Source organism: Pongo abelii, chromosome 13, assembly GCF_028885655.2.
Source record: "Pongo abelii isolate AG06213 chromosome 13, NHGRI_mPonAbe1-v2.0_pri, whole genome shotgun sequence".
NCBI lineage: Eukaryota > Metazoa > Chordata > Mammalia > Primates > Hominidae > Pongo > Pongo abelii.
Window position 1 is genome coordinate 56,042,587 of NC_071998.2, and position 25,092 is coordinate 56,067,678.

At 39.0% G+C, this 25,092-nt stretch overlaps 1 long non-coding RNA gene across 1 annotated transcript in view; it reads left to right on the plus strand.

Annotated features, from left to right (window-relative positions):
* LOC112134904 (uncharacterized) overlaps positions 1-25,092 on the plus strand; it is an 83,838-nt gene that overhangs the window by 44,959 nt on the left and 13,787 nt on the right. Inside the window, exons 2-3 of the long non-coding RNA XR_008509698.2 lie at positions 22,625-22,676; positions 23,711-23,834. This is a non-coding gene — a long non-coding RNA (uncharacterized LOC112134904). The remainder of the gene's footprint in view (positions 1-22,624; positions 22,677-23,710; positions 23,835-25,092) is intronic.

Here is a 25,092-nt window from a genome sequence, read left to right on the forward strand (position 1 = left end):
ATCTTCCTCTCCTCTTCTGCATTCTAAGGCTTATCTCTCTGGCATGAACTTTACAGGACCATCAGACGAGGTTCCTTCCTGTCTTGCTCACTGCACCTCCCATATACATTGCTAAGTTCTGCTCCTCCAGTGTCCTGATGTGGTCCCTTATCCACCCAGCCCCCAAAGCCCAGATTTCAATTGCTCGTCCACTGTTCTCACCTTCTGCTAGACAGGTACCCTGCTTTGTAATTGGTATCACACCATTTCAGGCTTGAGTTTTCTTTCTTCACAGCCTTTCCAATTTTTTTTAAAAGGTATATTTAGGCTTACACAGGTACATAAAATGAAGCAAGATAACATACATTTGGCAATGGGGAAAAAGAAAAACAAGGACAGAGATAAATTAAAGGGAGCCAGGAATGAGACAAACATCGGAGAGCATGCTCATCTTGCTACAGATTTGGCTCGCTTTTCAAGAAACCAACTTAAAAATGGAAACTTTACAGTTACACAATTCACACTGTATATAAAATGGAAACAAACTGATTGCTCAGAAGTAAAACTGTTCCTGATATTATCGAAAGAAATACATTTCTCCTGAGAGTTCTAAAACTGCTTTATGTAATGAATGGCATTTTCAGCATCTTCACAGTGGCCAAGTGATGAGGTTTATTGAATGCTGTCACAGCATTATACCAAAGTTTAATTCAGTTAGGCTACAGTAAGTCCTCAGTTAATCCAAGGCCTTAGATTTTCAAGGTCTTAGAGGAAGAAAGGGATTACGTATGCTGCAGGCAGTTCATCATATTGCTTCTTTTAAATGAGCATCGATCAGTACTGGATAACAATGAGCAATGAGTTTAGCAATGGCAAAAGCCTACAAATAGAATTCTGGCTTGCCAAGTAAGTTTTGATTGCTTGCGTTAAAGGCGACAAAAGCCAGGAATAGGCCAGCCGTGGTGGCTCATGCCTGTAATCCCAGCACTTTGGGAGGCCGAGGCAGGTGGATCCCCTGAGGTCAGGAGTTCAACACCAGCCTGACCAACATGGTGAAACCCTGTCTCTACTAATAATACAAAAATTAGCTAGGCATGGTGGTTCATGCCTGTAATCCCAGCTACTTGGGAGGCTGAAGCAGGAGAACCACTTGAACCTGGGGGGCGGAGGTTGTGGTGAGCTGAGATCATACCATTGCACTCCAGCCTGGGTGAAAGAGTGAAACTCTGTCTCAAAAGAAAAAAAAAAAAGAGCCAGGAATAAAGATGTGATTCCATTTGACAGTGCTGTAAAGCCAAAGACCACCAGGGATGCACCTGAAGTCAAACTGAGTTGGGTTTTTCTTGGCCTGTTGCACTGAGGGAGACTGCATATCAAGGGGACACATAGGTGGAAGCACAGAGAGGAGGTGTGAGAGGTTTACATTATGGGATCTGAGGTGGTGTTAGATGATTTTGGAGACAGTTCAAGGAAGCATGAGTTTGCTCTGGATACGGTGCTGTCAGGAATTGGGCCAATTCTGACTGGGTATCTGAATTTTTATCGAGAAGGCAGGAAGAATAAAGTGTGATTAAAGCTGTGATTATTAAGAAGCTATAGTCTCTCTCATAAGCTGAGAGAAATATTTGGTTATTTTGGTAGTTTTCACAGTGGCCTTATTTTTGTCTCTGCTCAGACATGACTATGGGGTGAATGTGTTTCTGTCTCACTTTATCTCAGTGATAGAATGGCCTTGTCTCGCATTGTTTTCTATAGTAGCAATACCAAGACCTAACTGCTAGTGCCAGCCAGCTCCCAACTATCAGGGGCTGTGTTTCTTTCTCCCACTGTATAGATTGAGGAGCTTAATGAGTAAGTATGGATGAACCAGAGGAAATGCATTCAGAGAGACAAGATTTTACCCTAAAACTTTGGTTTGAATCGGTATAAACATACAGGCAAATAAGGAAATTCAGACTGCTCTTATTTCTTCTAATAAATAATTTAACCATCTAAGTCTTAGGGCAAACCCCTCCCCCAAGCAATATCAAGCTTAAAATTTGATTTTGCTCTTGGCATATAGATCCTGGAGGCTTGGATCATCTGGCTTAGCTGCAAGGCATGTGCTATGTAGGAACTTTCCTTTAGCGTTTACAGATTATAGCTGTGACTTCTTCGTGTCACTTATTAAAAATATAACTCCTTTTTTTGCTTGCAAAAGCTGAACTTTATATAAACTATTAACTCAAAAAATTATTACTAAAATATTACATTATAGAAAGTATGAAACAGGGAATAAAACCTGTAATTCCATTAGCGACGCTAACCCAACTATAGTTATCTTGCTTATTCCTCTAACGACTCTAACCCAACTACTGTATCTTTGTTTATTCTATCTTTTTCATGAACATTTAAAAATAGTTTTAATTATACTGCATAACATTCTATAATTTGCTATTTTACTTTATAATGTGTTGTTTTTCCTTACATCTGTGCTTTTCCATGTAACTATAGAATCATTTTAATGACTGTTTATATTGGCTGCATAAAATTTCACATAAATTTACCATTTTCTTATATTTCTGATAGAAATGTGTAATTATTTTCTTTTATTTCTGTTTTACTAGCATTAGGATGAAGCTTTTCCAAGTTTATAGAATTATCTTTTTCAAAGAAAAAGATAATTTCTGGGTCCTTTCAACCCAGAACTTTTCAAGATTTTCTCTTTATGCTTGAAGTTTGGGAGTTTTGCCAAAATATGGATAAATGTCTCTCTTCTTTCAATACTATTACCTGAAGTTTATTAGGCATTTTTAATCTAAAAACTCAGTTTTGTTTTTTTTAAGGGAAGGTTTTTTTAACTTTTGCTTCTTCTCCATCTCTTCACTTTTTTCTTTTCTTTTTCTTCTAGTGCTGGTTTCCTGGGTCTACTTATGTTTTTCCTCAAGATTACTAGACCTTTGTATTTTTTTTCTTGAGGATTTACTTATTTTATCCTTTTTATCTTCCAGGCCATTGAATTTGAGTATCATCAGTGATCATCATTTCCTTAAATTCACTTAGTGACTTAAAAAAAAATGAATGCATGTTTTCTAAGAAGTCTTTTGTTATGTGCTGAATTTGAATTCCTTTAAATACTCTTTTTATCATTTACTTTTTCATTTTTTTTTTTAGTACATTGCCCTCTGCCTGTTCCAGTCAGCTTTATTTCATGAGGGACCAGCTAATCCTTGTTTATTTTTCCTCTCTCTAATTGTTGAGCCCCCTTAGCATCTGGTTATTTTTCTTTGCTGATCATTGGAGTTCAGTGGCTAGGATACCTTAACTGGGATTGAGGGTGGGGTGAGATTGCCTGAGAAACAGACACAGAAGGTTTGGTGATCTGACCCTGTAAACTGGCTGGGCTGCAGTGAGAAGCAATCAACTCCCTATCATGGCATGAGGAAGTGTGGAGGAGGAGGGAGGTTCTCCGTGGCTTTCCCAGCCTCAGGGGGACCCCTCAGTCCACCCTCAAAGCTCCTCATCAGCTTCTCTGGGCCTGGCGAGACTGGCCAATGTCAACTTTGTCAACTTTCCCTACAGAGGTTCAGGAATCTCAGGAGATCAAGCTATTCCCAGGAGCTGGCTGCTTCAGATCCTTGCATTGGAATTACCTTCTGCTGCCTCTGCCTCCCAGGCTCCCATTTGGCCCAGAGGGTGGACACACCACACTGGTGTGCAGTGTGTGTAACGTGTGTGTGCAGTTTTGCCAATTCACTGCCTGAGTGGATGCTAGGCTGAGGGGAATGACAGAAAGCTGAGGAGGAGCTGTGTGTCTAGGAAAGGCAGGAGACACCAATGCACTATCTTTCTAGATTTTCCTGCTGCCATGCTTTCTAGAATTATTTTAAATATTTCAGCTCAGTTATTCTTTCCTATAACTTCAGAAGAAATCATTCTGTGAATTTTTCTTGGGGTGGGGGAAGGAGATAAATTAGCATCTTTCAAATATTTACTCATGGAAGATATGGCTCTATATTAATTCAAGCCTTCTTTATTATAAGTTTCATTATTTTCTATGTATAAAGTCACACACTTTTCTCATTAAGGTTTTTTCAGATACTTGGTATGAATTGCATTTCTTTTATTTTTCTCATTATATTTTCTTTTTAATTATGTTCATATTAATTTTCAAGATGCAGGCCGGGTGTGGTGGCTCACACCTCTAATCCTAGCACTTTGGGAGGCCGAGGCAGGCAGATCACTTGGTGTCAGCAGTTAGAGACCAGCCTGAACAACATGGTGAAAACCCATCTCCACTAAAAATACAAAAATTAGCCGTGCCTGGCGGTGCGCACCTGTAATCCCAGCTACTTGGAAGGCTGAAGTGGGAGAATCGCTTGAACCCAGGAGGCAGAGGTTGCAGTCAGCCAAGACCGCGCCACTGCACTCCTGGGAGACAGAGGGAGACTCTGTCTCAAAAAAAAAAAAAAAAATTTGAGATGCTCTTTAGAGAATGTTCTTAACCCTGGATGTAGTTTAGAATCTAGATCTCTGCCCAGATTGCTCATTTCCAGGTTCCAGATGCCTTTCCTGTCTCCATCACAGGCAGTCAGGGAGTTCCCCTCTGTGCCTGAGCAGCTGGGTCCAGACAATCACAGGGAAGATTTTCATTTACTTTTTCAATGTAGCCACAGAGAAAATGATCATGAAGTACTATGATGCACTATAATGTAGCATGAACCTTAAAAATAGCCATGTATTTTTATTTTTCCATCAGAAGAAATAAGGACATTTGCTTTTTTCTTCCTCAGAACAGAGATGACTCTTTTAAATGCAGTGGTAAAATAATATAGGACACATACTGGTCCAGTTTCCTGGTCTCTCTGACACTCCAAGGATCATCTCAGGGAGTCGCGCCAATGACAGAATACCTCATCAAGGATACACTATTTCTTATCCCAAATGGACAGTTTCAAAGATTTATTGGATTATTAATCAAATAATCTAAGGACATTATTAACAAATTAATTGTTTATTTTCTTAAAATAGGAGATGTTTGACCCTTGCACAAAATTTAAAAATATATGAAAGAGGCCGGGCGTGGTGGCTCATGCCTGTAATCCCAGCACTTTGGGAGGCTGAGGTGGGCAGATCACGAGGTCAGGAGATCAAACCATACTGGCTAATGTGGTGAAAACCCGTCTCTATTAAAAAAAAAAAAAAAAAAAAATTAGCTGGATGTGGTGGCGCTTGCCTGTAATCCCAGCTACTGGGGAGGCTGAGGCAGGAGAATTGCTTGAGCCCGGGAGGCGGAGGTTGCAGTGAACCAAGAATGTGTCACTACACTCCAGCCTGGCAACAAAGCTAGATTCCGTCTCCAGAAAAAAAAAAAAAAAAAAAAAAAATATATATATATGTATGTGTGTATATATATATGTATGTGTATATATATGTGTGTACATATATGTGTGTATATGTGTATATATATACATACATACGTATATATACACACATATATACGTATATAGATATACGTATATATGTGTGTATATAAATACAGACACATACATGTATATATATATACACACACACACATGAAAGGGTAGAAAGTAAAACCTAAGTCTTCTTCCTGCTCTTGTTTTTAAATGCCAGTGCCCTTCCCCAGAGGAAACTATAGCTGTTAGTTGCTGTAAATTCTTTTTGACCAGGGGTGGACAAACTTTTTCTGTAAAGCCCCAGGTAATAAATGTTTTACCCCTAGTGGGCCATGAAGTTTTCATCACAACTATTCAATTGTACCATTATTTTGTGGATAGTATGAAGAGTGTGTCGGCCGGGCATGGTGGCTGGCACCTGTACCACCATGGTGAAACCCTGTCTTTACTAAGAATATAAAAATTAGCAGGGCAGAGTGGCACTTGCCACTAAAAAAAAAAAAAAAAAAAAAAAAAAGCGTGTGTCTGTGTTCCAGGAAAGTTTCATGGACATTGACATTTGAATTTTATATATTTTCATGCCATTATATTCATCTTTTGAATTTATTCTTCTATTTATTTTTTTCAACCATTAAAAATATTTAAAAAATACAAAAACAGGTAGTGGGCTGGTGTTGGCCTTTGGGCCAGTTTGCTGACTGCTGTTCTACAGGCATTCCCTGCATATTCAAGCGCATGTAGATATACTATACTTTCCTTCTGTTTCCTTGTTAATTTGTCTGCAAACAGGCTCCATGGCATATGTATTGTCCTGCACTGAGCTTTTTCTATTAAGGTTTCTTGGTGATCATTCCATGTTGGTTCATAGAATTACTTCTTTTGTTTTATTGGTCATGTGATGTTCAGGCATGTGTCGTGATACATTGAGGAGCATTAAGACTGTTTCTTTTTTGTTGTTGTTTTCTCTTTTTTAAAAAAATCTCTTTCTTTTTTGAGACAGAGTCTTCCACTGTTGCCCAGGTTGGAGTGCAGTGGTGCAGTCTCAGTTCACTGCAGCCTCCACATGCAGGGCTCAAGTGATCCTTACACCTTAGCCTCTCAAGTAGCTGAAACCACAGGTGCATGCCACCACACCCAGCTAATTTTTTTTTTTTTTTTTTTTTTTTTTTAGACCGAGCCTTGCTCTGTCACCAAGCTGGAGTGCAGTGGCGTGATCTCGGCTCACTGCAACCTCTGGCTCCTGGGTTCAAGTGATTCCCCTGCCTCAGCCTCCCGAGTAGCTGGGACTACAGGCACACGCCACCACACCTGGCTAATTTTTTCGCATTTTAATAGAGACAAGGTTTTGCCATGTTGGCCAGGATGGTCTCCATCTCCTGGCCTCAAGTGATCTGCCTGCATCAGCCTCCCAAAGTGCTGGGATTACAGGTGTGGGCCACCATGCGCCTGGCCTAAGATTGTTTCTGATGTCTACCTTCTGTAAGTAATGCTGCAATATATATCCTTGTGCATCTGCATTTATGCACCTCTGTGATTCTTTTTGTAGAATAAATTCAAAAAAGTGTAATCAGAACTAACAATTCAGCACAAATATAAGTAAAGTTTCTGACCAGAGACTCGGCTACTTCTGTTACAGTTTTAATGTCCAGATCACAGCAGAACTCTGGATGATTTTGAATCTTTTAAGCAATCACCTATTAATAGGGATCCCAGAGGAAGTGGACAAAATTTGTAGGTACAAACATGTCTTAACTACCAGTGTGCAGAATGGAGAGGAAAAGAGTATACAATGGACCCATCCCTTGTAGGACCCATCCCTTGTAGGACTCTGAAGGCTCCAAATGACCCATCAGGAGTACAGAGTTTCTCTTACCACCCACAGGGGTTGATTGCACTACACAGATCTGGAAAGGAGAGAGTGATGGGGTTTGAGGTAGGATACAAGTATACAATTTGAATTTTTATCATTCACCAAGATTATGTCCAAAAAGATTATGAACTATTTTTATAAATGAAAATGTATTTTAATGGCATAGAGGTACTGTCTAAATGAATCTTATGAATCATTTCATAGAGCAAATAGTTCTCTTGAAACATTAAATGTTTTACAATAAGTCATATTTTGAGTTGGCATATGACAATTTCTGTTTCCATGTTTAAAAAGCTTTTGTACCCAGGATAACAGGTGCCCCAAAAAGTACAATCTGAAGATAATCCAAAATCAGGTGTATCCAGGTCCAGCAAATGACTTAGTCACTCCAGGCTTGTTTCTTTACCTTAAAAATGAGAGAGTTAGGATATTTGCTCTCTAAGCCTCCTTGCAGCTTTGGGACTATGCACAATGTGGACAATCAAGAAATGCTCAGTAGACTGAAGTCCATGACAGCAGAGGCAGTATCTGCTTTTTCTTGTTATGGTGTCACCTGCTACTTAGAATAGAGTATGGCCAGGTTGGGCATGGTAGCTCATGCCTATAATCCCAGCACTTTGGGAGGTTGAGATGGGAGGATCACATTAGCCTAGGAGCTCAAGACCAGCCTGGGCAATATAGTGAGACTCCTATCTCTAAAAAAAGTTTTTTAAAAAAAGTTAGCCAGGCATTATGGCATGCACCTATAGTCCCAGCTACCCAGGAGGCTGAGTTGGCTGGATAGCTTGAGCCCAGGAGTATGGGGCTGCAGTGAGCCATGATCTCACTACTGCACTCCAGCCTGGGCAACAGAGTGAGACCCCATCTCAAAAACAAACAGTGTATGGCACATAGAGAGCACAGGAAACATTGGTTAAATAGATGAAAAAATGACCAGATTGCAGAAACTTTCCTTTTTGCATTTGCCGTAGACTCTTGTCTGATTCAAAAGTCATTCCTCTTTCCTCCTTTGTATCAGAACTCTGTTACTGTCTAAATTATGTCTACCCTCCTCCATCTTGCCATAAGTTTCAGAGGACATGGTCTTCAGACCTAGTGCTAAAAGGTGGCACTAGCCAATTACAGTGGCTTGATTTCTCTTGCTTATGATTGTTGTGAGCATGGTCACATGATTCCATTCTGGCCAATGAGAAACTCTGGTCAATTAGGGAAAAAGTGCTACTGGGGCTCTAGAAAAGTTTCTTCACTGGTAAGATAGGACCCCTCGAAGAAAGCAGTCTTCCCATTGCTTGAAAGAAAGCACCTCTACTTCACTCCTGAAGCTATTCAGCCATCTTGCAATCATTAGAGAGTCAGTTTGAGGAAAGCTAAGACCAGAGTGATGGGGCAGAAATATGGAAAGGATCTGAGTCCATGGTGACATGGTGACATGTACAAGTTCTGAGATAACAAAACCAAAGCAGCTTTTCTTCTAAATTTTTTTATTAAGTGAAATGATAAATTCTTTATGGTTTAGATAAGTTTATTGTTTTGTTACTTGTAGCCAAAATAATCCTAATAATATATTATCTTTATAGTATTTATGCAGATGGCCGTTGAAAATTAAAGAGCCCTCATTGGCTGTAACATGGAGCTTCATGGGTAGAAAATAAGGAGGCATTTTTCTTGTCCCTTCTCCTGCTATGGAAAATTTTAAGAAGCAAAAACTTTACTAAAATAGGGAAGAGTCTAGTATTTTTTTTTTTAAGAAAAGGCATTCCCATTGCAAATTTTATAAACCGTGAAGAAATATTACAGATCCAGGCTATTTTAAAAATGATTTATCAGGATAGATGTAGTAGAATATTTCCACTTTGAAACAAGGTAACTGTATTTGGTTAAGAAGTTTCTTTACTCTTATTTTTCTTATGGTTGCAGACAAAAGGAATCTATTCCAATTTTTTTTTTTTTGTGAAATCCATGGCAAGAACAAGATACTGACATCAATAACCAAATCAATAAAATACAGGCAAAGCACTCACATCTGTGTCAGTATCTTCAAAATAGAGAAATGTCAATTCAGTATTTACTCAGTGTCCCACCTACAGCAGGAAGCTGGGTGCTGAGGCAAGCTTGCTAGAAGTTCAGGCCTGTACATGATTAGCCTATAGTATTATGGGAGCAAATTATAGGATTAGCCAAGGATAAACTATTATTAGACTTGTCAATATTTGTTAATTGCTGGATAATACTGTGGTGAGACAGAGATGAGATGTATGAAACAGTATCTCTCTCTATTTCAATCCCAAACACACATAAACACACACACATTTTGGACTTTGGCAGTGGATCATGGTAAGCACTCGTCTAAAAGACACTGCAAACTTAATTCTTAGTTACATGGAATTTTCCCAAGATTCTGGTGACAGGTGTCCAAAACTCTGCTCGGATGCTTTTATTTTAAAGCAATCTTTGCTTATCGAAGGCACCATAGAACTCTAAGAATAGATGTCCAAAGCCACACAAAGGAAGTTGTTATAGAAAAACAGAGGCCGGGCACAGTGGCTCACGCCTGTAATCCCAGCACTTTGGGAGGCCGAGGCAGGTGGATCACGAGGTCAGGAGATCGAGACCATCCTGGCTAACACAGTGAAACCCTGTTTCTACTAAAAATACAAAAAATTAGCCAGGTGCGGTGGCAGGCACCTGTAGTCCCAGCTACTGGGGAGGCTGAGGCAGGAGAATGGCATGAACCCAGGAGGTGGAGCTTGCAGTGAGCCAAGATGGAGCCACTGCACTCTAGCCTGGGCAACAGAGAGAAACTCTGTCTCAAAGAAAAAAAAAGAAAAGAAAAGAAAAAAACAGAGCAACTGGGTGATTGTATTGAAAGGAAAGGTCTTTGGAACCTTGATTGACAAGTTCTACCAGTTGCAGCAAATGAGGCTTTCCATTGAGTTATGTGCTCATGACATTCTTAGTCATGGACTGACTTAGCTTTCTTGATCTTAAATAAATAAATCCTTTCTTTTCTCCCGGTTGTGTTTTCTTCCCCACTCATTTGCCCTTCCTCTCCCTTTCTTACAGGTTTGATGGGATGGAAATTTTATATTACAAGAGTACAAAAGTGGGCTTATAGCTTTTCACAAATAGAAGGCCTATCTCAATGGTAAAGCTACTGGTTGGAGGTGGTGATACATGGCGTACTCTATTCTGTCAAGGTCTAGAAGTCTACATAGGAAGGATAAGTCCACATGAGGTTAATTGCATACTTCAGATTCATTATTCTTCTTCCATGCAGTAGAAGAAGGCTGATGTAGTGAAAAGAGAACGGGGTTTAGGGTCAAGCCAGCCTGAGTTCACAAATCATCTCTATCTTTCATTAATTGTGTGACTGAAATCACATAATTGTGTGACTGAAATCACATAATTCACCAATATAAGATAAGCCTTGGTTTCTTCATTTGCCAACTGAGATACTAATACAGACCTTGTGAGGATTAAGAGCAGGCATGGGATGCAGGTGAGCACTTACTCATTTTACAGACATTTACTGAGTACTGCTCTGTTCCAGGCATATTTCAGGACAGGACATTAAAATCAAATATGGGCTGGGCACAGTGGCTCAAACCTGTAATCCCAGCACTTTGGGAGGCTGAGGCAGGAGGATCACTTGAGGCCAGGAATTTGAGACCAGCCTGGGCAGCATGGTGAAACCTCATCTCTATTAAAAAATACAAAAATTAGCCATGCGTTTTGGCTCATGCTTGTAATCCCATCTACTCAGGAGGCTGAGGTATGAGAACTGCTTGAACCCAGGAGGTGGAGTTTGCAGTGAGCCGAGATTGCTCCACTGTACTCCAGCCTGGGTGACAGAATGGGACTCTGTATTAAAAAATATATATATATGGCACAGTGCCTGACTCTGAAGAGTTTACAGTCCATTAGGGAAAGCAGATGTGTACATCAATGATTCCAGAAAAGAAACCCAGAGGAGGAGGCGAGAGATAGTGATGATGGCATAGTGATGGAGGTTTTCTACTGATGGCCTCTGAGATGTATTTCAAAGGACAAGTAGGACAAGGAGAAATGAGGGGAAATGCGGTTAAGGCTGAAGAAAAAACATGCACAAAAGCTACTAGGGTTTACCAGAGCGTGAGCAATTATCACTGGGGCTGTATGGTTAAATTGAATGAAGTGATGGAGGCAGTGATAGGCGATGAATTAAAAAAAATTGTCAGGGGCCGGGCACAGTGGCTTATGCCTGTAATCCCAGCACTTTGGGAGGCCGAGGTGGGCGGATCATGAGGTCAAAAGACTGAGACCATCCTGGCCGACATGGTGAAACCGCGTCCCTACTAAAAATTAGCTGGGCATGGTGGTATGCGCCCGTAGTCCCAGCTACTTAGGAGGCTGAGGCAGGAGAATCACTTGAACCTAGGAGGTGGAGGTTGCAGTGAGCCAAGATCGTGCCACTGCACTCCAGCCTGGCAACAGAGCGAGACTCAGTCTCAAAAAAAAAAAAAAAAAATTGTCAGGAATCCTACAATAAAGGACCTTGTGTGCTAAGAAGTGAAGTTTGAACTTACCATGTAATATGGTCACATAGCCTGTAAGAGATAGGTAGATTAGGGTGGAACTCAAGTTATCTAAATCCAAGGTCAGAATGTGTTCTCCCATATAGCTCTCTACTTCCTTTAATGTGGTGCGTTAGCACAGTGATCCTAATGTCAGTGCCTGTGGAGGTCACCTATAATAGTATAATCTGGAGTGGAGAATGTTGGATGTGTAGCCTAAGTTTCCCTGTGGAGCTGAGAGGCACCCACCTGAAGGTCAATGGCTTGCCTGGGAAAAATAGTTAGGCTATAGGTTCTAAAGCAGGGAGAGTCTGAGCTTAGGTACCAAAACGACCAATGTAAGGAGTAAAGCCCCTCCAAAAGTGAGTGAGGGGAGAATGGAGGATGATACTCATAGGTCAGGCAGCAGGTAAACACAAGAACAGAGGAGGAGGTCAGGAATAAGGATTGCAAGGAGGGAAAGAGGGCTCAGGATCCTCTACATAACCAGGGCTCAGAAGCTTGAGCCTCTTTTTATTTATTAGGTGCTGGTTGCAGAGGGTGTGCGTGGGTTAGTCACCCTAGTTAAAATACACAGGTTGGCCCAAAGAGCAAGTCATAATTGGCTCCTCCGGCATAACTGAGATCACCTTGCAGTATACCATGTTTATACTTCATTGAGGAAGCTTTCTACTTCCTTCCTTCATATCTTAGCTTGTGTTTTTCCTTCTTATGTCCTAAGGCCCTCCAAAGGGAAGGTGTCAGTTGAACATTTTCATTATAAAATTTTCTTGAGGATAACCCAGGCTTTAACATTAATTTCAATTATCATTTATTGAAACTTACTTGCCTGAGGACATTATACTAACTTGGAATCCTAAAGAACACTGCTGTTCCAGAAAAATCAGGTTAGATAGAATTTGTATTTAGAGATGTTAGATGGCAGAAGAAAAAAAAAAGGGACCCAAGGAAACCTTGTTCCAGCTGCTTCGTGGGCTCAAGAGCAAATCTAATACATGTATTCAGGTAGTGTCATGTTGGTAAACCTGTTTCGGTTTGTTTTGCTGGGGGTTGATTTCCAGTCAAGTTGTTTGGGTATTAGAACATAATGTGCTGACTCTGGCAGCCCTGGTTTGCTTTGGTAGAGGGATTAATGTTGGTATGTGTCACTGAATGTAACCAGTTCTTTGTATTCTGACTCTTCCTGTCCAAACTAGGGAAGCACACTTCTTCAAGATCACTTTTCAGTGTCAGTTTGTAATCTTGATTTTGAACTGGAAAAAATAAAAGTATACTGGTTTGGTTCTCGCCAAATTCTAACTGGTGCCCTAAATATGTCAACCAACCCCTGCACTGTGTTACCAGCAGGCCAGCTGGGTCTGTAGTCATCCGAGACTCGCTTTTGAGTTGATGTCAGTTACTGGCCCCAAATCCATGCCTTTTGGGGAAAATCTAATGCTCCAGTTTGCAATGGCGTTGATGCTTTTTAAGTAGCTTCAGACCCAAGAAAGACATGGCTCTTTATAAAATCGTTTGCAGATTCAGCAGTGTACTATATATAGTGGCAGGACTTTTTTTTTTTTTATCTTAAAAAAATGTAGGAGGCTGTGCCTTTATGTGGAGCAAAATTGCAAAAGTCTTTTCCAACTTGTTAGAGACTCAAAACTTCCTTTAGAATCCTCAGTGGACTTTGAGTTCAGCAAAAATGTAGTGCCTGCATTCTATTAAGTCATCCAGTGAAACCACTGGGGAATCTCAGCTTTCAAACATCATGATGAAAGGATACGGGCACCTTATATCTAGCTCCTGGAAATGGGACTTATCAAAGCAAGTTACGCTAATGCTGGAACCAAGAGTCTTGCTTCATCTTCTTGCTTCTTTCTCCTCCTCTTGCTTTCCTGCTTTCATCTCTTCTCTAGCATAGGGAAGTGAGGGTCAAACAATCACTCACATCCTTCTGAAGGGATCCAAATCTTTTCAGAAGGGTCATGTTTTCTCTTCCATCAGTGCACTCAAATTTGAGACTTGCATTCTTGAATGACTAAGGCTCCTTTTCTTCTGTCCTATAAAAATATCCCTGTGATTTGGAAATGTTCTGATAAACTAGAGTCAGAAAAATCAACAGGTAGAATGTAAACTTAACGACCTTCGTTTGTAAACTCAATGATCTTTGCAGAAATCTTTGTTTTGTTAATTGAAGTATCCATGCTCCAGGAACAGTGTCAGGCATAAAAGCAGTGCTCAAAATATTTGTCGGATGAATAAATAAAGGGGTAACTGTGTTGATCATTAATTAAGTAGGTCCAGAGAGTACAAGGAGCTATTGGAAAAGTAGACTTTTCCACTGTTTTTTCCTCATGGGCTGAAGATATTTGAAGCATGGAGTGGGGGTAGAAGAATGGGTTTGGGAAAAAGTTTGAGAAAAAGTGTAACTTTTAGAGAGTAATGTCAAAGGAGAACAAGAGGCTTAAAAATAAATAGTATGGAATTGAAAGCAGGTATTTGAACAGTTATTTGCACACCAATGTTCATAGCAGCATTATTCACAATAACCAAAATATAAAAATAACCCAAATGTTCATCAACAGATGCATGGATAAACAAACTGTATTACGTATATACAATGGGATATTATTTAGCCTTTGAAAGGAATGACATTCTGATGCATATTACAAGAATGAATCTTGAAAATATTATAGTTAACAAGCCGGAAGCAAATTAAGCCAAAAACAAAAGCAGGACACAAAAGGATAAATATTGTATAATTCCACTTACATTAGGTAAGTAGAATAGACAAATTCATAAAGTCAGAAAGTAAAATAGAATTTACCAGAAGCTGGGAATGTGGGGAATAGGGAGTTTTTATTGTTTAATGTACAGAGGTTCTGTCTGGGAATAGGAATAAGTTCTGGAAATAGTGGTGACAATTGCAAATATTGTGAATGTACTTAGTGCTGCTGAATTGTATACACTGAAATGGTTAAAATGGTCAATTTTATGTTAAGCATATTTTCCTACAATTGGGGGAGGGATAGCATTGGGAGATATACCTAATGCTAGATGACGAGTTAGTGGGTGCAGCGCACCAGCATGGCACATGTATACATATGTAACTTACTTGCACATTGAGCACATGTACCATAAAACCTAAAGTATAATAATAATAATAAAATAAAAAAAAAATAAATAAAAAAGCAAACAACAAACCTGACATTTTAATATGCCCAGGAAGCATGGGAAGCTTGTTTCTTTGGGTTTCTTTTTCTCTGTCATGGCACAGGAGACTTTGGCATCAGTCAGACTTGGTTCAAATCCAAGCCCCACCATTCGTTAATGGTGTGGCTTTGGTGAGGCAAGTTCACTCCTCAGAGTTCCAGCTTTCTTATTGGTAAAATGGAGATAATAGAAATGCCTAATTATTGTTATGTGAGAATCTATGTTACTGTGGAGGTAATATGCTTAGCACAGTGACCTGAAACACGGCAGGCAAGCAATAGATGATTAATTCATGCTCTCTCCCACTCTTTTCCCTGTGCCTGTGTCTTCCCTCCATCCTCTTCCATCTCTTCAGTTATTTTTCCTTCCATTTTGCAAAATTTGGTTCTCTGATCCAGGCTGTATTAGTCTGTTCTCATGGTACTAATAAAGACATACTGGAGCCTGGGTAATTTATAAAGAAAAGAGGTTTAATGGACTCACAATTCCACATGGCTGGGAAGGCCTCAGAATCATAGAGCAAGATGAATGAGGAGCAAAGTTACATCTCACAGGCTGGCAGGCAAAGAGAGAGTGTGCAGGGGAACTCCCCTTTATAAAACCATCAGACTTATTCACTATCACAAGAACAACACAGGAAAGACCTGCCCCTATGATTCAATTACCTCCCACTGGGTCCCTCCCATGACATGTGAGAATTATGGGAGCTACAATTCAAGATGAGACTTGGGTGGGGACACAGCCAAATCATACCACAGGCCTAGATCTCTGACAGATGGTATTCCCTGGCTGGGCTAAGGCAAGAGTTTTGGCAGAGAAAGCAGTTTCTGATCCAGGTGAATGTTTTAAAAACTTTCTGTGTAGTTATTTCAACTACAGTGCATATTCCTTTCTGTGTGCCTCTGGCATTGCTGGCACAGCCTATACATTCCTCAGTGCATTGTGGAATTCAGAGGTCACCCTGTTTATTGGAATATCATTTTATCTTCCTTACACCAAAGCATAAAGGAACTTCCTCAACCCTATGTGTTCATGCCATCAAAGTCCTTACTTCATGCTCTTTTTGAAGTTATTTAATAAACAAAATGTAGGCACTGTTTTAAAAATTAAAAAGTTCTGCAATGATTATAATGAAAACCTGTGGTCCCTTCTCTAACCTCTTTCCCACTCTTGATCCCAGCTACCCAGAGACAAGTACTGTTAACTTTTACTACCATTAATGCTAGTATTTCACTTCATCTTCTAAATGATGAAATTTTACTGCTAAATCTTATTTTTTATTGAGTTAGGGATTATCAATTGACGTGTTACTATCGAACATGAGAATTTTACTCACTTAAAACTCCTCACAACTCTGCCTCCACATTCTTCCTCTCTATATCCTTCTATTACACAATTTTTGATTATAGTAATTGAGTTGTAGATTACTATTATTAATTGTTGCACTTATATTTTTATAACAATGTAAATCTTATTCTTGTTTTTCATAACAATGTAAATACTGAATCTTGTGTATTTTTATTATTTTTCTTGTACAATTACTTTTTATTTTCTTGAAAATAATCACCTAACTTTCAGTTTGGTAAGTCGTTCTAAGAGCATGCGTGGCTGAAAACGTGTTTATTTCACGCTTCTCTCATTTGATTAATAGTTTGACTGGATATAGAATTCTAGGTTAAACTAATCTTTCTTCAGCATATTAAAACCATTCCATTTTCTTCTAGTGTCTGGTGTTGTTGAGAAGTCTAGTGACATATGGTTGTCTGATCTATTTGTGGCCTATTTTTTCTTTCTGGAAATATTTATGATCTCCACTTTGTTCTCAGTTGTCTGAAATGTTTTGGTGATGTATCTTGGGGTGTATGTGTTTTATTGTACTGGACAGTCAGGTGTGGGGGGGGTCCTTTCAGTCTGAAAACTCATTTTTTTCTCTTCCAGTAAATTCTCATGTTATCACTTTGATGATATTCTTTATCTCATTTTCTCTGAACTTTTCCTGGAACTTTGTCTTTGAGTATTGGGCCTCCAAGACTGATCCTCTAGTTGTCACATATTTTGTCTCTTATTTTCTCTTTCTTTGACTTTTTTTCTACTTTTTGGAATTTTTTTTTCCATTTTATTTTAGAATTATTTTACTGACCTGTTTATTTTTGGTTATAGTATTTTTAACTTTCAAAAATTTTTCTTATTTTTGGAATATTACTTTTTTATAAAATCCAATTCTTATTTTATATATGCAGTATTTTATGTTTCAAAGCTATGAATTATAGAGATTTTTTAAAACATTTTCTTCTGTTTTCTTCATTGACATGGATTCTTCTGAAGTTATTTTTTCTTGTTCAATTTAGTCTGCCTTTCATGTTGGAAGGCTTTTAAAAAATTTGGGTGATCTTTTGGCTGTTCGTACTTAAGAGTGAGGAACTAAAATGTTGATTAAAACTCTGTGTGCATGAGTAGGGCTTGCTGACTGATGATTTTCTCTATACATGGTTTTGTTCAGTACCTTGCCATTTTTAGAGGGAATTCTGACCATCAGCAACTACAGATCCTTTTTCTTGGTCGTATCAAAACCTTTAGTCCCCTGTCGTGTGTGTGCATAGAAGCATGTATAAATCTGGCTGAAATATTCTGGGAATTAAGAAGATTGGGGCTCTGAAAATAGACAATGTTTACTCCCAACTTGTTCCACCCTATTTTCATTCAAAGTTCTGGTTTATTTCTTCCAGAGTGTAAACTTGGTTATTAAGATAAGAGAGAGAGTGATCTGGGTTATGAGGAAAATCTAATGAGTTTTCTATTTGCTGTGTGGGTGGAGGAGGTGGGAATATTCCTTAAAAACCCAGTTTTAGAAAAATCTGAGGCAAAATCAAATGCTTATAAATAGGGACAAGATTAAGTAGATGGTGGTACAGCTATATCATGACATATTATGCAGCCTATACAATAATAATTTAGCCAAATATAAATTATGTAGAAAAATGGTCATAATGTATGGCTAAGTGAAAAAATGCAGGCAATAAAATATGCATAATATAATAGTATTTTATTAAAACAAAAAATATTCTCACTGTATAATTCCTATTGCTATAAGTATTTCAGTTGTAGGACAAAGGATGTGTTAATAAGACAGGCCAGGAAATGGAACTCTGAAAATAAGACCAAATAGTTATAAGAAAAGTTTGTCTCATTTGATGCAGCTATAAGGAAATTACTTTCCCAATAATTTTGACTTTTTATTTTCTACATAATTTAATCTATGTGGCTCACAGACGCTTTTGCCATAATTATTTGGCCAAATTAGATGTGAGGTATAAGCCCTATGACACTGAGGTATAAACCCTATGACACCAAGCCCTATTGAGTACCCTACAACAACTGTCTCTGGCATGAACTGAATAAATTCAAGAGCCCTGGGGCCACTGGGGACATGTAACATGAAGAATGGAAGTGAGCAAGTTGCAAATATCTTTGGAAAAAAACCCATTTTTTTTTTTTTTCTTTTTGAGACAGAGTCTCACTCTGTCACCCAGGCTGGAGTGCAGTGGTGTGATCTCAGCTCACTGCAACCTCTGCCTCCTGGGTTCAAGCAATTCTCCTGCCTCAGCCTCCTGAGTAGCTGGGACTACAGCCGCCCGCTACCACACTCAGCTAATTTTTTGTATTTTTGGTAGAGACAGGGTTTCACTGTATTTGTCAGGATGGTCTCGATCTCCTGACCTCGTGATCTACTGGCCTCAGCCTCCCAAAGTGCCAGGATTACAGACGTGAGCCACCACGCCCAGCCGAACCCAGGGTTTTTGTCTTATTGAGGCTCTCAGAAGAAACGCTTCTGGTGTATTTTATCGTTAAGTATGAAAGTGGCTATTGATTTAAAAGTGCTGTGTATTTTTATCATTTTAAAGAAGTGTCTTTGTAATCCTGGTTTTCAGAGAGCTTTTATTTAAAATTGCTTATTGAATTTTACAGAATGCCTTTTGGACGTTTTATATTATAAGGTTTGTCTTATTTGATCCATTGATGTGCCATATTAATTTCTTAATATTAAATTTTTCTAGCATAGCACAATAATTATGACTTGGTCATGGTGGATTATGCCCTTTATGGTATCTTTGAATTTAATTTGCTAGCATTTTATTTGGAATATTTTCATTTGCATTTATAAGTGACAATGATTGATAGGTGCCCTCACATGCGTGTGTGTGAGTGTGCACGTGTGCTTTCACACAAGCTATTATTGTCAGGCACGGACCAGGATTTTTCTTGTTGTTTTTTCTTTCCAACTTTTATTTTACATTCAAGGGGTACCTGTGCAGGTTTGTTACACGGGGAAATTGTGTGTTGTAGGGGTTTGGTATACAGATAATTTTGTCACTCAGGTAAGCAGAATAATATCTGATAGGTTGTTTTTCAGTCCTCACCCTTCTCCCATCCTTCATCCTCAATTAGGCCCCAGTGTCTATTGTTCCCTTCTTTGTGTTCATGTGTACGCAATGTTTAACTCCCACATATAAGTGAGAATATGCGGCATTTGGTTTTCTGTTCCTGCATTAATTTGCTTAGGATTGTGGCCTCCGGCTCCATCCACGTTGCTGCAGAGACTATGATCTCAATTTTTTTCATAGTTGCGTAGTATTCTTTAGTGTATACATACTGCATTTTCTTTATCCAGTCCACTGTTGGTGGCCATCTGGGTTGATTCCACGTCTTTGCTATTGTGAATTGTGCTGCAGTGAACATAGGTGTGCATGTGTCTTCATGGTAGAATGACTTATATTTCTTTGGGTAAATGGAATTGCTGGGTCAAATGGTAATTCTATTTTAAATTCTTTGAGAAGTCTCCAAACAGAACAGGACTTTTCTGAGTAGAGCATTAAATATATGGACAAAAACCGATGGAACTGCAAGAATCAATAGACAATGCATATTTACAGTTAGAGATTTCAATACCTTTCTCAATAACTGATAAAACAGAAAATCTGTGAGAATATATACAATTTGAACAGCACCATCAACTAATTTGACCTAATTGACATTTGCAGAACACTCCACCCAACAACAGCAGAGTTCATATTCTCTTAAAATTCATATGTAGCATTTATCAAAATAGGCTACATTCTTACGTTCAGGTCTTCATATCTTTTGTCAGCTTTATACCTAAAGTTTTTATATTTTTGATGATGTAAAATGTATTGTTAAGTTTCATGTTCTAATTGTTGTTAGTTTATAGAAAGACAATTGATATTTGTGCACTGCATTTATATCCTGCAACTGCTAAACACATGTTAAGTTTAGGACTTTTTATAGATTTTGTAAGATTATCTGGACAGTTGATAATGTCATTTGTGAATAAAGAAAGTTTACTTCTTCCTTTCAATCTGGATGCATTTTATTTCTTTTTTCTTGTATTATTGTATTGACTAGAATCCCTAATACAATAGTGAATTGAAGTGGTGAAAGAAAAGACCCTTGGCTTATTCCTGATCTTAGAGTGAGAGCAGTCAGTCTTTCACTATTAAGTGTGATGTTAGCTATAAACATTTTGTAAATCCTCTTTGTGAGGTTGAGGAGGTACCCTTCGATTTCTAGTTTGCTGAGATTTTTTTATTAGGAATAGATGCTGTATTTTGTCAAATACTATTTCTGTACCTACTGAGATGATCTCTTGGTTTCTTTTGTAATCTATTAATATCACAAATTACATTAATTGGTTTTCAATTGTTAAACTAGCCCTGCATCCTTAAGATAAACCCCATATGGTCATATTGTATTATCCATTTTCTGTGTTGCTGGATTTCATTTGCTAATATAATATTTTGTTAAGAATTTTTTCATCTGCTCATGAGGAATATTTATCTATTTTCTTGTAATGTCTTCGTCTGGTTTTGGTATCAGCGTAACATTGATCTCTTAAAATGAGTTGGGAAATATTCTATTCTCTTCAATTTTCTGGAGAGATTAGGTCATAATGGTATTATTTCTTTCTGAAATATTTGGTCGAATTTACCAGCAAAGCCATTTGGAAGGCCTTGGATGCCAGGCTCAAGAGCTTCGACTTTGCTCAGAAACCTGCGATAATTTCTACGGTAAAAAGATGATGTTTACAAAGTGAGTTTTGGAGAGATGAATCTGGCAGCCATGGGCAGGAAATATGTTGGCAGCGAGGGCAATATAAACAATCAGGAAAACATTATATTCTAATTTCCAAAGTTCCTGCAGAAAAAGCTTTTGTTTAATCTTTCACAGACTGGAAGGAATTTCCTACATAGAAGGGAAACTGACCCCATTTGATGAAAACTGTGAATAGTCTGAAAGATTTTTTTATATGGGGAGGCAATGAGTGGGCTGCAACCATCGTCACTGAAAAATTAATTCTGCTCCCTCAGGTTTCTAATTCAGCTAAATAAATCCAACCTGGCTTGACACTTACTTTATGAAGTAAAGGAAAGTGAAGCCAAGACCAGAGTTAGACTGCAGCATTTTTAAGTGACTGCAATTTTTTAAAGACGATTTTAGATTTTCTTTTCTTTCTAGGTTTAAAGAGTCGTGAAAGAAAACTGGGGCCGGGCATGATGGCTCATGCCTGTAATGCCAGCACTTTGAGAGGCTGAGGCAGGTGGATCACTAGGCCAGGAGTTCAAGAACAGCCTGACCAATATGGTGAAACCCCATCTCTACTAAAAATACAAAAAAATTAGCCAGGTGTGGTGGCATGCTACTCAGGAGGCTGAGGCAGGAGAATTGCTTGAACCCAGGAGACGGAGGTTGCAGTGAGCTGAGATCGTGCCACTGACTCCAGCCTGGGCAACAGAGTGAGACTCCATCTCAAAAAAAACAAAACAAAACAAATCTGAAGGACCTATTCATAATACAACTCTGTAATATTGCCACCTTCCTTCAATACTGGAGATTTGTCCTTTTGAATAAACATGGTCTCCTGTTCTGGGCATGATATCCAACATATTTCATTCCACACTGTTTATTATTTTTATTAAACAATATTGAAATTCGATTTATCAGATTGCAATGGCCAGTCTCAATGAGTTTCATTTTATTGCATTGGCTCTCAGGATAGGATAGGCCAGGCCAGTGCCAACTTAAAAGTTTAGTAACTTAAACTAAAAATAATAATATGAATTTGTCTTAAGGTTGAAACCATCATATTTTATAAGCCCTTTTCAGCTTATGAAAATATTTCCCCAAATATAAGTTTTATGAAAGCATCTTTCAGCATTTCCTTCTGAACTGTGGACTGCAACCCAAACAATGCCTAAACACCTTTCTGATATAATAAAGTGTTGTTGGGAAAAAGCATTGTTAGGGAATGGCTTTCACTTGGCATTAGTTTGAATGACTTGGCATTGTCAACATGGGTGGTGTTATTTTAAACACAGAACATCCTGCACAGTGATTTTCATTGTAAAGTCTGTGATGTCAAACCTCAATAAAATTTCTTTCTGGAAATTGAACTTGTAAAATGTACACATGGCAAATGTCTTTTATTCAAGTGCCTTAAAAACAAAACAAAACAAAAAAGCTCACATTTGGATTGTATACATCTGTTATCTCATCTGGTCCTCATAACAACTATGTGAAGCAACTAAGTCAAATTTTATCATTCACTCATTGTACAGATGCAGAAATGGAGGCATGGAGATGGAAGATAATTGACCACGACTATAATAAGTAAGTGGCAAAACTAAGATCAGAACTCTAATCTCTTAACTCTGGCTTTCATGCTTCTACATATGGCATACTGCCTCTCCAGAGGGACAATACAGGGATGGTGATGAAGTGATTCCTAGTTTGCAAGATTCAAAATATACACACTTGGTATATTCATAGCATAAGCCAATATTACATCCTTGGAGTTGAATATTTTGTCAATAAGTTTCCAAATGTTACAATTCCATAAAGAAATGTCTATGTTTTACTTTTAAATAAGATATTTTTTCCACCCATTAATACTCTGTTTTGATGGTATCTCAGAGAACTTACATGTGGGATTTTAGAAAAAAAAGAGAACAGGCATAGATAATGTGAATTTATTTAAATGTATATAAAACAGAGGTTTCTAACTTCCTATATAGACCTTTTTAGAATCCCCATATAGATAGACACTAGGAGATACAGGAATTCCTGAAATTAAATGTAAAATTTTATGAGTTTAAATGTTTTCTGGGTGGATCTTTTGGTTTCATTGGGCTTTTAAAGTGGGGTTTGTTTCTTGAGAAACAATTACTCTGATAGACACAAAAAATAATTCCTCCTATCCCCCACCAAAGCAGCCCACAAAGATATCTCCATCTCCTGAGCTTTCAGAGAGTGTGCTATCTGTCTGGCATGTTTATTTGGGACCCACTGAGCTTTGCTTTGCCATTAAACTGTTATACATAAGAGGGACTTCATCTCAATAATCTGTTTCAGAGTACACAGAACCCTTTTGTGCCTGTAGTATATGCTTAATATATCATAGACTTAAATGTTGACTTTAAACTCTCTGATAACTAGGGTAAGAACCCATGAGGACTGTGGGATCAAGCAATGCTTAATTAAGGTACTTAGTTGGCAAATTAATTCTAAACACAAAAAAACTAAGTAACAGGTGTGATTATCAAGCTATAGGATAACTTTAAAAATAACCCCACCAGTGTATAGTAACCTAGATGACTGTTACCATTCAATGTAATTCCTTTTCCTGGTTATGTGCTTTTTTGAAGATGATGCTTGTATTAGTCCATTTTCACGCTGCTGATGAAGGCATACCCGAGACTGGGAGGAAAAGGAGGTTTAATGGACTTACAGTTCCACATGGCTGGGGAGGCCTCACAATCATAGCAGAAGGTAAGGAGAAGCAAGTCATGTCTTACATGGATGGCAATAGGCAAAAAGAGAGCTTGTGCAGGGAAATTCCCATTTTTGAAACCATCAGATCTTGTAAGACTTATTCACTATCATGAGAACAGCATGAGAAAGACCCATCCCCATGATTAAATTATCTCCTACCAGGTCCCTTCCACAACATGTGGGAATTATGGGAGCTACAAGATGAGATTTGGGTGGTGACACAGAGCCAAACCATATCATTCCACCCCTGGCCCCTCCCAAATTTCATGTCTTCACATTTCAAAACCAATCCTGCCTTCCCAACAGTCCCCCAAAGTCTTAAGTCATTTCATCATTAACTCAAAAGTCCATAGTCCAAAGTCTCATCTGAGACAAAGCAAGTCCCTTCAGCCTATGAGCCTGTAAAATCAAAAGCAAGTTAGTTACTTCCTAGATACAATGGGGGTACAGGCATTGGGTAAATACAGCCAACCCAAATGGGAGAAATTGACCAAAACAAAGGGGCTACAGGCTCCATGCAAGTCCAAAATCCAGCAGGCAGTCAAATCTTAAAGCTCCAAAATGATCTCCTTGAACTCCGTGTCTCACATCTAGGTCACGGTGATGCAAGAGGTGGGCTCCCACAGCCTTGAGCAGCTCTGCCCCTGTGGCTTTGCAGGGTATAGCTCCATTCCTGACTGCTTTCATGGGCTGGTGTTGCATGTCTGTGGCTTTTCCAGGCACACGGTGCAAGTTGTCAGAAGATCTACCATTCTAGGGTCTGGAGGATGGTGGCCCTCTTCTCATAGCTCCAGTAGGTGGTGCCCCAGTAGGGACTCTGTGTGAGGGCTCTGACCCTACATTTCCCTTCTGCACTTCCCTAGCAGAGGTTCTCTATGAGCGCCCCACCCCTGCAGCAAACTTCTGCCTGGACATCCAGGCATTTCCATACACGCTCAAAATTTAGGTGGAGGTTTCCAAACCCCAGTTATTGACTTCTGTGCATGTGCAGGCTCAACACCATGTAGAAGCTGCCAAGGCTTGGGGCTTCTACCCACTGAAGCAAAAGCCCAAGGTGTACCTTGACTCCTTTTAGTCATAGTTGGAGCAGCTGGGTTGCAGGGGATCAAGTCCCTAGACTGCATACAGCAGAGGGACCCTGGGCCTGGGCCGCAAAATCATTTTCTCCCTCTAAGCCTCTGGGCCTGTGATGTAGTGGGGGGCTGCTGCAAAGGTCTCTGACATACCCTGGAAACATTTTCCCCATTGGCTTGAT